Consider the following 14,671-nt stretch of genomic DNA (forward strand, 5'->3'; position numbering starts at 1 on the left):
AGGTGGATAGACCTAGAGTCTGTCATACAGAGTGAAGTAAGTCAGAAAGAGAGAGACAAATACCGTATGCTAACACATATATATGGAATTTAAAAAAAAAAATGTCATGAAAAACCTAGGGGTGAAACAGGAATAAAGACACAGACTTACTAGAGAATGGACTTGAGGCTATGGGGAGGGGGAAGGGTAAACGGTGACAAAGCGATAAAGAGACATGGACATATATACACTACCAAACGTAAGGTAGATAGCTAGTGGGAAGCAGCCGCATAGCACAGGGAGATCAGCTCGGTGCTTTGTGACCGCCTGGAGGGGTGGGATAGGGAGGGTGGGAGGGAGGGAGACGCAAGCGGGAAGAGATATGGGAATATATGTATATATATAACTGATTCATTTTGTTGTGAAGCTGAAGCTAACATACCATTGTAAAGCAATTATACTCCAATAAAGATGTTAAAAAAAAATACATATAAAGTAGTGATAGTAAAAAAAAAAAAAAAAAAAAAATCTACAAACAATAACTGCTCCAGAGGGTGTGGGGAAAAGGGAACCCTCTTCCACTCTTGGTGGGAATGTGTATTGATACAGCCACTATGGAACACAGTATGGAGGTTCCTTAAAAATCTAAAAATAGAACTACTATATGACCCAGCAATCCCACTACTGGGCATATACCCTGGGAAAACCATAATTCAAAAAGAGTCATGTACCACAATGTTCATTGCAGCACTATTTACAATAGCCAGGACATGGAAGCAACCTAAAAGTGTCCATTGACAGATGAATGGATAAAGAAGATGTGGCACATATATACAATGGAATATTACTCAGCCATAAAAAGAAATGAAATTGAGTTATTTGTAGTGAGTTGGATAGGCCTAGAGTCTGTCTGTCATACAGAGTGAAGTAAGTCAGAAAGAGAATAACAAATACCGTATGCTAACATATATATATGAAATATAAAAGGAAAAAATGGTTCTGAAGAACCTAGGGGCAGGACAGGAATAAAGACACAGACGTAGAAAATGGAATTGAGGACACGGGGAGGGGGACGGTTAAGCTGAGCTGAAGTGAGAGAGTTGCATTGACATTTATACACTACCAAATGATAAATAGATAGTTGGTGGGAAGCAGCCACCTAGCACAGGGAGATTAGCTTATGCTTTGTGACCACCTAGAGGGGTGGGATGGGGAGCGTGGGAGTGCAACAGAAGAGGGAGGGGATATGGGGATATATGTATACATATAGCTGATTCACTTGGTTTTACAGCAGCAACTAACACAACAATGTAAAGCAATTATACTCCAATAAATATGTTTTTAAAAAGTGAATATTAAGATGTTAACAATAAGTCTTACTGACTTCCCTTGTTTATATTGCTATCATTATTATGGTAATGAATATGACAGGTTATCACATGATTATTGATTACACACAAGCTTAAGAATGCCAGAAATTAAGTTTTTGGTAGATTGTATTACATACTCAACATTATTTATTCCTTCCCCACCCTGTAGGCTGAGTATACCTTACTGCCCCATCGTTTAGGGAATTGGCCAGCCATGTGACTTACTTCAGTCAATAGAATGTAAGTAAATGTGGTGTACAGACTCTAGAATTGTCTCCGTGATCCTTACCTGGTGTTCGTGCCCTTTTGCAATCCCTACCCCTTGAGTTTGGGTGGGACTTGTAATATGCCTCTAACTGATGGAATATGGCAAAGGTGATGAAATGTCACTTCCATGATTATATTACATGATATAAGATCTAGTCTTGCTAGCAGATTTACTTTAGAGACTCTTCTTTCTAGCTTCATGAAGTCATCAGCCCTGTTGTCACATTGCAAGGAACTGTGGAGAGGCCTCTAGGAACTGCAAACAGCATCTAGAACTGTTGGCGGCCTCTAGGAGCTGAGGGCAACCTTTAGGAGATGAGGGTAGCCTTCAGCTTACAGCCAGCAAGTAGCTGGTGAACCTTTAAGCAGTGGATCCAGTTAAGCAATGTCCAGACTCCTGACCCACAGGAAATGTGAGACAATAAATGTGTTGTTGTAAGCCACTAACTTTTTTGTAATTTGTCATTTAGCAATAGCTAACTAATATAGTGGATATGGTATACCTCACATCAGAAAAGAAGGTTTAAATACCCTTTCATGGTTTGGCTCTGTCTCCCTCAAGCTTTAGCTTACCAACAAGAGAAGAGTGGGCCAAAGGGAGTGGCAGTACCTTTAGCTTGGGTCACTGAATGAAAAGATTCATGAGGCCCAGCCAAACAGCAAAGCTGTAATTAACCATTAGCCCTCATGTAAGAATCACTGGGAATGTTTGTTGTAAGCCATCGAAATTTTGGAATTGTTTGTTGCCACAACATAAACTAATTAATTAAAAGTTGAAGAATATATTGGCTATTCAGTCTGCAAATATCAAAGCCAAAGCTAAGGAGTGATGTCATCAAGATGGTGAAGTAGAATATCAAGCCTCTGTCTTCCCACAAAGATCAACAATTACATAGCTAGCCACAAACAGAAACAGCTCTGGGAGACCACAAGAGTCCACTGAAGAGACTTCAGCAACACAGTGGAACAAAAAACCTAAGAATAACCACACAAAAAGAGAAGGAACAACAGCTTCATTTTGCCTGCATCATCCCATCCCCCAAGTTGACATTACTCAGTGCCAAGAAGTAACTCTCCAGCTAGAAAGAGTTCCATTGCTAGGAAAGGGAGAATGCAGTGAGTGACCAGCTTCCCCACCCTTTCAAGGCACCACATGGAGGACCCATTTCAGTTTTTTCTCACCGAGACTGGCAAAGCTGAGACATATAGAGGTGGCAAGGAACAAGAAAGAGAGCAGGGCTACCAGTATTAGCTATGCAGCAGGAGAGTCCATGGTTCCCAGTGGCCTGCTCTATAGAGGACCCAGCAGCCTTTGCCACTAAAGAAACCAATGGCCAGCACAGCCTGTGTGGACCTCCTGCAGATTTCACCATTTTTTGCTCCACAGGTATTCGCATTCACAGATGCCAGCTACCCAAGACCCTCCCAGCTCCCTCTACCCGCTCCTGCTGGAGGCTGAGATCTGTACCAGCAGCCAGCCCAGGCCTCTGTAGCCATGTGAATGCAAGACACTAGTCTAGATGCCTGTGGCTGACCCTAACTGCTATATGAGTGTTTGGGGATAGTCCCTCGAGCAGTGCACTAGCACGCCGACACCCTGCCTCTCATCACTGCTACGTCTGTGCCCATGGCAAGATCCTGCAGTCAAGGTCCTCACAGTTGCTTATGGGTCTAGATTTGGCCTTATATCCAGTCACTGGCCTTATATCCAGGTGAGCCACCAATGGGCTCACCTGCATCTAGCCTCCCCCATCCCCTAGCTATGCACCTGCATGCCCCTGGCCTGACCCTCATCACCCACATCCACTGTTGGGCACAAACCCATGTGGAGACACTGCAGCCGCTATAGTGCATGCCAACAAACAAGGCCCCTGAAACTGCTGTGGACCTGGCTCTTGTCCTGTCTCCTGTCTTTAGCTTGAACAACTGGTCTCACCCGCTACTAGCCCCTCCAGGTTTGCACCTGCATAACTCTAGCTGATTTCCTTCCCTGGCCTCAACTGCTGTATGTGCACTCATGGGAAGACCCTACAGCAACAGGAATGCATGCCAATACCCAGGTCCTCCACAGCTGCCAGTGTGAACCAACAGTTGGCCCAGTCCCTTACTGTTGGCCCTGGCCCCCACCACTGTGTGTATGTCTGCAAGAAGCCCCTCCCACTATACAGGCACCTGCAGCTGGCCCCCATAGCCAAGCATGTGCATGCCACCAGCTCCAGCTACCACCACTGCCTGCCCTGGTCTCTAGCTGCTAGGCCTGGAGGTACAGCTGAGGACCCCAACAACCCCTGTAGCCACTGCAAGCCCCCACAGTGCTCACCACACATTTATTGATGCTGTGGATCCCAGCAGCCTGAGCTGACAAGACATCATGACTCCACTCAGACCTGGAGCCACCACATGCCCCTGAACTTGTGCCCTTCACCACCAAATCCAGGGTCACATCATGCTCCATCATGCTTCAATTGCAAGTGAAGGCCTTTCCTTACCAAAGTCAGTCCATAAAGTCTGGAAAGGGTGACTGAATCTTCAAATGTGCAGGAACCTATGCAAGACTACAGGGATCACAAAGAATCAGGAAAATATGACACCACCAAAGGAACATAGTAAACTTCTAGTAACTGACCTTAAAGAAATGGAGTTATGTGAATTGCCTGACAAAGAATTCAAAGTAATTTTTCTAAAGATGCTGAGAGAGCTATAAGAGAACACAGATAAACAATTTAACAAAGTCAGGAAAAAATACAAAAACAAAATTAAGTCCAACAAAGAGATAGAAAACATAAAGAAGAACCAAACAAAAATTGTGGAGCTGAGGATACAGTGACTGAAATGAACTCAATAGAGAGCTTCATCACCAGATGGGACCAAACAGATCAATGAGCTCAAAGACAGATCATTTGAAATTATTGAGTCAGAGGAACAAAAAGAAAAAAAGAATGAAAAAGTCTATAGGACTTATGGGACATCATTACAATAAACAATCTATGGTGTCATTGGAATCCCAGAAAGATAAGAGAAGGAGAAAGTTTAAATAAATAATAGCTGAGAACTTCCCAAACCTGGGGAGAGATTTGGATATCCAAATTCATGAAGCTAGGAGGCCACCTGATAATATCAATCCAAAACAATCTTTTCTAAGAAACATTATAATAAAACTGTCTAAAAGCTAATACAGAAGAGATTTTTAAAGCAGAAAGAGAAAAAAATCTCTTATACAAGGGAACCCAGCAGAACCTTGAAGACCAGGAGAGAATGAGATGATATATTTAAAGTGCTGAAAGAAAAAGCTGCCAACCAAGATGACTTTACCTAGCAACGTTGTCCTTCAGAAATGAAGATGAGATAAAGACTTTCTCGAAAAAACAAAAGATGAGGGAGTTCATCACCACCAAATTTGCCTTACAGGAAATGCTAAAAGGAGTTCTTCAAGCTGAAATGAAAGGATGCTAATGAGTAATATGAAAACATAAGAAAATGTATAACAAACTGGTAATGTTAAGTATATAGTCTGATTTAGAAATCTCTAATACTGTAATAGGGTGGTATGTTGACCACATAACTCTAGTATAAAAGTTAAAGGACAAAAGTATTAAAAATAGGGAGGAGATAGGGGGATGGGGATATATGTATATGTATAGCTGACTCACTTTGTTATAAAGCAGAAATGAACACACCATTGTAAAGCAATTATACTCCAATAAAGATGTTTAAAATATAGCTACAATAATTTGTTAATGGCTACACAATATAAATACATGTAAATTGTGACATCAAAACCATAAAATGGAGGGAGCAAAAGGGTAGAGTTTTTGTATGCAACCAATATTGAGTTGTTATTAGCTTAAGTAGACTGTTATATCAATAAAATGTTTCCAGTAAGCCTCAGGGTAACCACACACAAAAAATCCTATAATACATGAACACAAAATAAAGAAAAGAGAATCAAAGTACATTACTGTGGAAAAATCATCAATTGAAAAGGAAGACAGTAAGAGAAGTAAAAAGGAGCAAAGGAACTTCAAAACAGCCAGAGAACAATTAATAAGCTTTTAATAGTAAGTCCTTACCTATCAAAAATTACTTTGAGTGTAAATAGATTAAATTCTCCAATCAAAAGGCATAAAGTTACTTGATGATTAAGTAAAAACAAGACCCAGCTATATGTTGCCTATAAGAGACTCACTTCAGCTTCAAGGACACACATAGGCTCAAAGTGAAGGGGTGAAAAAGATATTCCATGGATGTGGAAACCAAAAGAGAGCAGGGGTACTAATATCAGACAAAACTAACTTTATTTTTTTTTATTGAATGAAAGATTTTTAAAATTCTAAAGTGCTTTATAATTTTTATGTTTCACACACATGATTTCATTATAATCCCATAATAACCTTTTTTTTTGCCTCTACCCCTATATTGCCCCTCTCTCCTTCTCTCCCCACACTGGTAATCACTGTTTATTCCCTATATCTGTGAGTCTGCTTCTTTTTAGTTTTATTCACTAGTTTGTTGTATTTTTTAGATTCCACATATAAGTGATATCATACAGTATTTTTCTTCTCTGTCTTACTTAACTGACTTAACATAATATCCCCCCAAGTCCATCATGTTGGTGCAAATGGAAAAATTTCATTCTTTAGAGAAAACAGATTTTAAGTCAAAAATTGTAATGAGAAAAAGTGCTCAATTCATCAAGAAGATAACAATTGTAAATATATAGGAACCCAACATCAGAGCACCTAAACATATTAAGCAAACACTAACAGATCTGAAGGGAGTAATAGACAACAGTATGATAACAATAGGGACTTCAATAAACCAGTTTTGACCATGGATAGATCACCCAGATAGACAATCAATCTGAAAACATTAGACTTGAACTATACTTTAGACCAAATGAACCTAACAGACATATACCAAACATTCCATTCACAATGAGCATAACACACATCCTTCTCAAGTGCACATGCAATGTTCTCCAGGATAGATCATATGTGGTCACAAAACAAGTCTTAGCAAATTTTAAAAGACTGAAAAAGTATCAAGTATCTTTTCTGACCACATGATATGAAACTAGAAATCAATGAATAAGGAAAACTGGAAAATTCACAAATATGTGGAAATTAAACAACACATGCCTGACCAATCAATGGGTCAAAGATGATCAAAAGGGAAATCAAAAATATCTTGAAATAAATGAAAATGGAAACACAACATACCAAAACATATAGGATGAAGCAAGAGAAGTCCTGAAAGGGAAGTTGATAGTTATAATGCCTACATTAAAAAAAAGAAAGATCAAGGAGCTTCAAGAAGGTGGAAGAGTAAGACACGGAGATCACCTTCCTCTTGACAAATACATCAGAAATACATCTACATGTGGAACAGCTCCTATAGAATACCTACGGAACGCTGGCAGAAGACCTCAGACCTCCCAAAAGGCAAGAAACTCCCCATGTACCTGGGTAGGGCAAAAGAAAAAAGAAAAAACAAAGACAAAAAATAGGGACGGGACCTGAACTACTAGGAGGGAGCTGTGAAGGAGGAAAGGTTTCCACACACTAGCCTTCCACACGAAGCCCCTTCACAGGCAGGGACTGCAGGTGGCAGAGCGGGGGAGGTTCAGAGCCACAGAGGAGAGTGCAGCAACAGGGGTGCGGAGGGTAAAGCGGAAAGATTCCTGCAGAGAGGAGCGGTGCTGGGCAGCACTCACCAGCCTGAGAGGCTTGTCTGCTCACCCATCGGGGTGGATGGGGGCTGGGAGCTGAGGCTCGGGCTTCGGTTGGATCCCAGGGCGAGGACTAGGGTTGGCTACATGAACACAGCCTGAAGGGACTAGTGCGCCACAGCTAGCTGGGAGGGAGTCCAGGAAAAAGTCTGGATCTGCCGAAGAGGCAAGAGACCTTTTCTTCCCTCTTTGTTTCCTGGTGCATGAGGAGGGGGGATTAAGAGTGCCGCTTAAAGGAACTCCAGAGACTGGCACAAGCTGCGGCTATCAGGGCGGACACCAGAGACGGGCATGGGACACTAAAGCTGCTGCTGCCGCCACCAACAAGCCTGTGTACAAGCACAGGTCACTATCCACACCTCCCCTTCTGGGAGCCTGTGCAGCCCACCACGGCCAGGGTCACGTGATTCAGGGACAACTTCCCCGGGAGAGCACACGGCACACCTCAGCCTGGTGCAGAGTCACGCTGGCCTCTGCCGCCGCAGGCTCGCCCTGCATCCATACCCCTCCCACCCCTGGCCTGAGTGAGCAAGAACCCCCGAATCAGCTGCTCCTTTAACCCCGTCCTGTCTGAGCAAAGAACAGACGCCCTCCAGCGACCTACACGCAGAGGCAGGTCCAAATCCAAAGCTGAACACCTGGAGCAGTGTGAACAACAAAGAGAAAGGGAAACTTCTCCAAGCAGCCTCAGGAGCAGCAGATTAAATCTCCACCATCAACTTGATGTACTCTGCATGTGTGGAATACCTGAATAGACAATGAATCATCTCTAATAAAGGAGGGGGACATTGGGAGCAAAGATATATATTTTTTTCCTTTTTCCGGGGGGATGAAGTACTCCTGGTTCTCCAACCAGGCATCAGGGCAGTGCCTCTGAGGTGGGAGAGCCAACTTCAGGACACTGATCCACAAGAGACCTCCCAACTCCACGTAATATCAAACGGTGAAAATCACAAAGAGATCTCCATCTCAACGCCAAGACCCAGCTTCACTCAACAAAGAGCAAGCTAAAGTGCTGGACACCCTATGCCAAGCAACTAGCAAGACAGGAACACACTCCCACCCATTAGCAGAGAGGCTGTCTAAAATCATAATAAGGCCACAGGCAACACAAAACACACCACCAGACGCGGGCCTGCCCAACAGAAGGACAAGATCCAGGCTAACCCACCAGAACACAGGCAGTAGGCCCCTCCACCAGGAACCCTACAGAACCCACTGAACCAACCATAGCCACAGGGGACAGACAGCAAAAACAACGGGAACTACAAACCGGCAGCCTGCAAAAAGGAGACCCCAAACACACTAAGTTAAGCAAAATGAGAAGACAGAAAAACACACAGCAGATGAAGGAGCAAGGTAAAAACCCATCAGACCTAACAAATGAAGAGGAAATAGGCAGTCTACCTGAAAAAGAATTCAGAATAATGATAGTAAAGATGATCCAAAATCTAGGAAATAGCATAGAGAAAATACAAGAAACATTTAACAAGGAACTAGAAGAACTAAAGAGCAAACAAACGAAGATGAACAACAGAGTAAATGAAATTAAAAATTCTCTAGAAGGGATCAAGAGCAGAATAACTAAGGCAGAAGAACGGATAAGTGGCCTGGAAGATAAAATAGTGGAAATAACTACTGCAGAGCAGAAAAAAGAATGAAAAGAACTGATAACAGTCTCAGAGACCTCTAGGACAACATTAAATGCACCAACGTTCGAATTATATGGGTCCCAAGGAAGAAGAGAAAAAGAAAGGGACTAAGAAAATATTTGAAGAGGTTATAGTTGAAAACTTCCCTAATATGGGAACGGAAATAGTCAATCAAGTCCAGGAAACACAGAGAGTCCCATACAGGATAAATCCAAGGAGAAACACACCAAGACACGTATTAATCAAACTATGAAAAATTAAATACAAAGAAAAAATATTAAAGGCAGCAAGGGAAAAACAACAAAAAACACACAAGAGAATCCCCATAAGGTTAACAGCTGTTCTTTCAGCAGAAACTCTGCAAGCCAGAAGACGGTGGGGGGGGGGGGGGCAGGACATATTTAAAGTGATGAAGGAGAAAAACCTACAACCAAGATTACTCTACCCAGCAAGGATTTCATTCAGATTTGATGGAGAAATTAAAACCTTTACAGACAAGCAAAAGCTAAGATAATTCAGCACCACCAAACCAGCTTTACAACAAATGCTAAAGGAACTTCTCTGGGCAGGAAACACAGAGAAAGAAAAGACCTATTATAACAAATCCAAAACAATTAAGAAAATGGTAATAGGAACATACATATCGATAATTACCTTAAATGTAAATGCATTAAATGTTCCAACTAAGAGACATAGACTGTCTGAATGGATACAAAAACAAGACTCGTATATATGCTGTCTACAAGACACCCACTTCAGACCTAGGGACACATACAGACTGAAAGTGAGGCAATGGACAAAGATATTCTATGCAAATGGAATTCAAAAGAAAGCTGGCATAGGAATTCTAATATCAGACAAAATACAATTTAAATTAAAGACTATTACAAGAGACAAAGAAGGACACTACATAATGATCAAGGGATATGTAAATGAAGAAGATATAACAATTGTAAATATTTATGCAGCCAAGATAGGAGCACTTCAATACATAGAGCAAATACTAACAGGCATAAAAGGGGAAATCGACAGTAACACAAACATAGTAGGGGACTTTAACACCCCACTTTCACCAATGGACAGATCATCCAAAATGAAAATAAATAAGGAAACACAAGCTTTAAATGATACATTAAACAAGATGGACTTAATTGATATTTATAGGACATTCCATCCAAAAACAACAGAATACACATTCTTCTCAAGTACTCATGGAACATTCTCCAGGATAGATCATATCTTGGGTCAGAAATCAAGCCTTGGTAAATTTAGGAAATCTGAAATTGTATCAGGTATCTTTTTGGACCACAATGCTATGAGACAAGATATCAATTACAGGAAAAATTCTGTAAAAAATGCAAGCACATGGAGGCTAAACAATACACTACTTAATAACGAAGAGATCACTGAAGAAATCAAAGAGAAAATCAAAAAGTACCTACAGAAAAAAGACAATGAAAACACGATGACCCAAAACCTATGAGATGCAGCGAAGCAGTTCTAAGAGGGAAGTTTATAGCAATACAATCCTACGATAAGAAACAAGAAACATCTCAAATAAACAACCTAACCTTACACATAAAGCAATTAGAGAAAGAAGAACAAAAAAACCCCAAAGTTAGGAGAAGGAAAGAAATAATAAAGATCAGATCAGAAATAAATGAAAAAGAAATGAAGGAAATGATAGCAAAGATCAATAAAATTAAAAGGTGGTTCTTTGAGAAGATTAAAAAAACTGATAAACCATTACCCAGACTCATCAAGAAAAGACGGGAGAAGACACAAAACAATAGAACTAGAAGTGAAAAAGGAGAAGTAACAACTGACATGGCAGAAATACAAAGGATCATGAGAGATTACTACAAGCAACTCTATGCCAATACAATGGACAACCTGGAAGAAATGGACAAATTCTTAGAAATGAACAACCTTCTGAGACTGAACCAGGAAGAAATAGAAAATATGAACAGATCAATCACAAGTACTGAAATTGACGCTGTGATTAAAAATATTCCAACAAACAAAAGCCCAGGAACAGATGGCTTCACAGGCAAATTCTATCAAACATTTAGAGAAGAGCTAACACTTACCCTTCTCAAACTCTTCCAAAATATAGCAGAGGGAGGAACACTCCAAAACTCATTCTACGAGGCCACCATCACCCTGATACCAAAACCAGACAAAGATGTCACAAAGAAAGAAAGCTACAGGCCAATATCACTGATGAACATAGATGCAAAAATCCTCAACAAAATACTAGCAAACAGAATCCAACTGCACATTCAAACGATCATACACCATGATCAAGTGGGGTTTATCCCACGAATGTAAGGATTCTTCCATACATGCAAATCAATCAATGGGATACACCATATTAACAGTTTGAAGGAGAAAAACCATATGATCATCTCAATAGATGCAGAGAAAGCTTTCGACAAAATTCAACACCAATTTATGACAAAAACCCTGAAGAAAGTAGGCATTGAGGGAAGTTTCCTCAACAGAATAAAGTCCATATATAACAAACCCACAGCCAACATCATCCTCAATGGTGAAATACTGAAACCATTTCCACTAAGATCAGGAACAAGACAAGGTTGCCCACTCTCACGGTTATTATTCAACATAATTTTGGAAGTTTTAGCCACAGCAATCAGAGAAGAAAAAGAAATAAAAGGAATCCAAATAAGAAAAGAAGAAGTAAAGCTGTCACTGTTTTCAGATGACATGATACTATACATAGAGAATCCTAAAGATGCTACCAGAAAACTACTAGAGCTAATCGATGAATTTGGTAAATAGCAGGATACAAAATTACTGCACAGAAATCTCTCGCATTCCTATACACTAATGATCAAAAATCTGAAAGTGAAATTAAGAAAGCATTCCCATTTACCATTGCAACAAAAAGAATAAAATATCTAGTAATAAACCTACCTAAGGAGACAAAAGCCCTGTATGCAGAAAATTATAAGACACTGATGAAAAAATTAAAGATGATACAAATAGATGGAGAGATATACCATGTTCTTGGATTGGAAGAATCAACATTGTGAAAATGACTCTAGTACCCAAAGCAATCTACAGATTCAATGCAATCCCTATCAAAATACCAATGGCATTTTTCACAGAACTAGAACAAAAAAATTCACAAGTTGTATGGAAACACAAAAGACCCCGAATACCCAAAGCAATTTTGAGAAAGGAAAACGGAGCTGGAGGAACCAGGCTCCCTGACTTCAGACTCTGTTACAGTGCTACAGTAATCAAGAAAGTATGGTACTGGTGCAAAAACAGAAATATGGATCAAAGGAACAGGATAGAAAGCCGAGAGATAAACCCATGCACATATGGTCACCTTATTTTTGATAAAGGAGGCAAGAATATACAATGGAGAAAAGACAGCCTCTTCAATAAGTGGTGCTGGGAAAACTGGACAGGTACATGTGAAAGTATGAAATTAGAACACTCCCTAACACCATACACAAAAATAAACTCAAAATGGATTAAAAACCTAAGTGTAAGGCCAGAAACTATCAAACTCTTAGAGGAAAACATAGACAGAACACTGTATGACATAAATCACAGCAAGATCCTTTTTGACCCACCTCCTAGAGAAATGGAAATAAAAACAAAAATAAACAAATCAGACTAATGAAACTTAAAAGCCTTCACACAGCAAAGGAAACCATAAACAAGACCAAAAGACAACCCTCAGAATGGAAGAAAATATTTGCAAATGAAGCAACTTACAAAGGATTATTCTCCAAAATTTACAAGCCGTTTATGCAGCTCAATAACATAAAAACAAACAACCCAATCCAAAAATGGGCAGAACAGCTAAACAGACACTTCTCCAAAGAAGATATACAGATTGCCAACAAACACATGAAAGAATGCTCAACATCATTAATCATTAGAGAAATGTAAATCAAAACTGCAATGTGATATCATCTCCCATCTGTCAGAATGGCCATCATAAAAAAATCTAGAAACAATAAATGCTGGAGAGTGTGTGCAGTGAAGGGAACCCTCTTGCACTGTTGGTGGGAATGTAAATTGATACAGCCAGTATTGAGAACAATATGGAAGTGTCTTAAAGAAGTACAAATAGAAATACCATATGACCCAGCAATCCCACTACTGGGCATATACCCTGAGCAAACCATAATTCAAAAAGAGTCATGTACCAATATGTTCATTGCAGCTCTATTTACAATAGCCAGGACATGGAATCAACCTGAGTGTCCATCAACATATGAATGGATAAAGAAGATGTGGCCCAGATATACAATGGACTATTACTCAGCCATAAAAAGAAATGAAATTGAGTTATTTGTAGTGAGGTGGATGGACCTAGAGTCTGTCATACAGAGTGAACTAAGTCAGAAAGAGAAAAACAAATACCGTATGCTAACACACACACACACACACACACACACACACACACACACACACACATATATATATATATATATATATATATGGAATCTAAGAAAGAAAAAAATGGTCATGAAGGACCTAGGGGTAAGACGGGAGTAAAGACACATACCTTCTTGAGAATGGACTTGAGGATATAGGGAGGGGGAAGGGTAAGCTGTGAGAAAGTGAGAGAGTGACATGGACATATATACACTACCAAACGTAAAATAGATAGCTAGTGGAAAGCAGCCGCATAGCACAGGGAAATCAGCTCGGTGGTTTGTGACCACCTAGAGGGGTGGGATAGGGAGGGTGGGAGGGAGACACAAGAATGAGGAGATACGGGGATATATGTATATGTATAACTGATTCACTTTGTTATAAAGCAGAAACTAACACACCATTGTAAAGCAATTATACTCCAATAAAGTTACAAAAAAAGAGAGAAAGATCTCATATAAACAACCTCATGGAACTAGAAAAACAAAGCCAAGTTAAACCCAAATTTAGCAGAAGTAAGGAGATACCAAAGATTATGTAAAAATAAGTGATATAGAGAATTAGAAAAATAATAGAAAAGATCAACAAAATCAAGATTGTGGGTTTTTTTGAATTTTGTTTTACTTACTTTTTTATACAGAGGTTCTTATTAGTTATCCGTTTTTTACATATTATTGTATATATGTCAATCCCAATCTCCCAATCATCACACCACCCCACCACCACCACTTTCTCCCCCTTGGTGTCTGTACATGTTTTCTACATCTGTGTCTCAATTTCTGCCCTGTAAACCAGTTAATCTGTACCATTTTTCTAGGTTCCACATATATGTGTTAATATACAATATTTGTTTTCCTCATTCTGACTTACTTCACTCTGTATGACAGTCTCTAGATCCATCCACGTCTCTCCAAATGATCCAATTTCGTTCCTTTTAATAGCTGAGTAATATTCCATTGTATATATGTACCACATCTTCTTTATCCATTTGTCTGTTGATGAGCATTTATGTTGCTTCCATGACCTGGCTATTGTAAATAGTGCTGCAATGAACATTGGGGTCCCTGTGTCTTTCTGAATTATGGTTTTCTCTGGGTTACAAGATAAACAAAAGTGACAAAGTTTCAGCTACACTAAGAAAAAATGAGAGAGGACTTAAATAAATAAAATTATAAATGAAAGGACAGACATTACAAAGGATAATAAGAGACTATTGTGAATAATTATATGCCAAAAATTTGGATGACCTAGAA

Source organism: Leucopleurus acutus (assembly GCF_964270905.1).
Source record: "Leucopleurus acutus genome assembly, chromosome: X".
Classification (NCBI taxonomy): domain Eukaryota; kingdom Metazoa; phylum Chordata; class Mammalia; order Artiodactyla; family Delphinidae; genus Leucopleurus; species Leucopleurus acutus.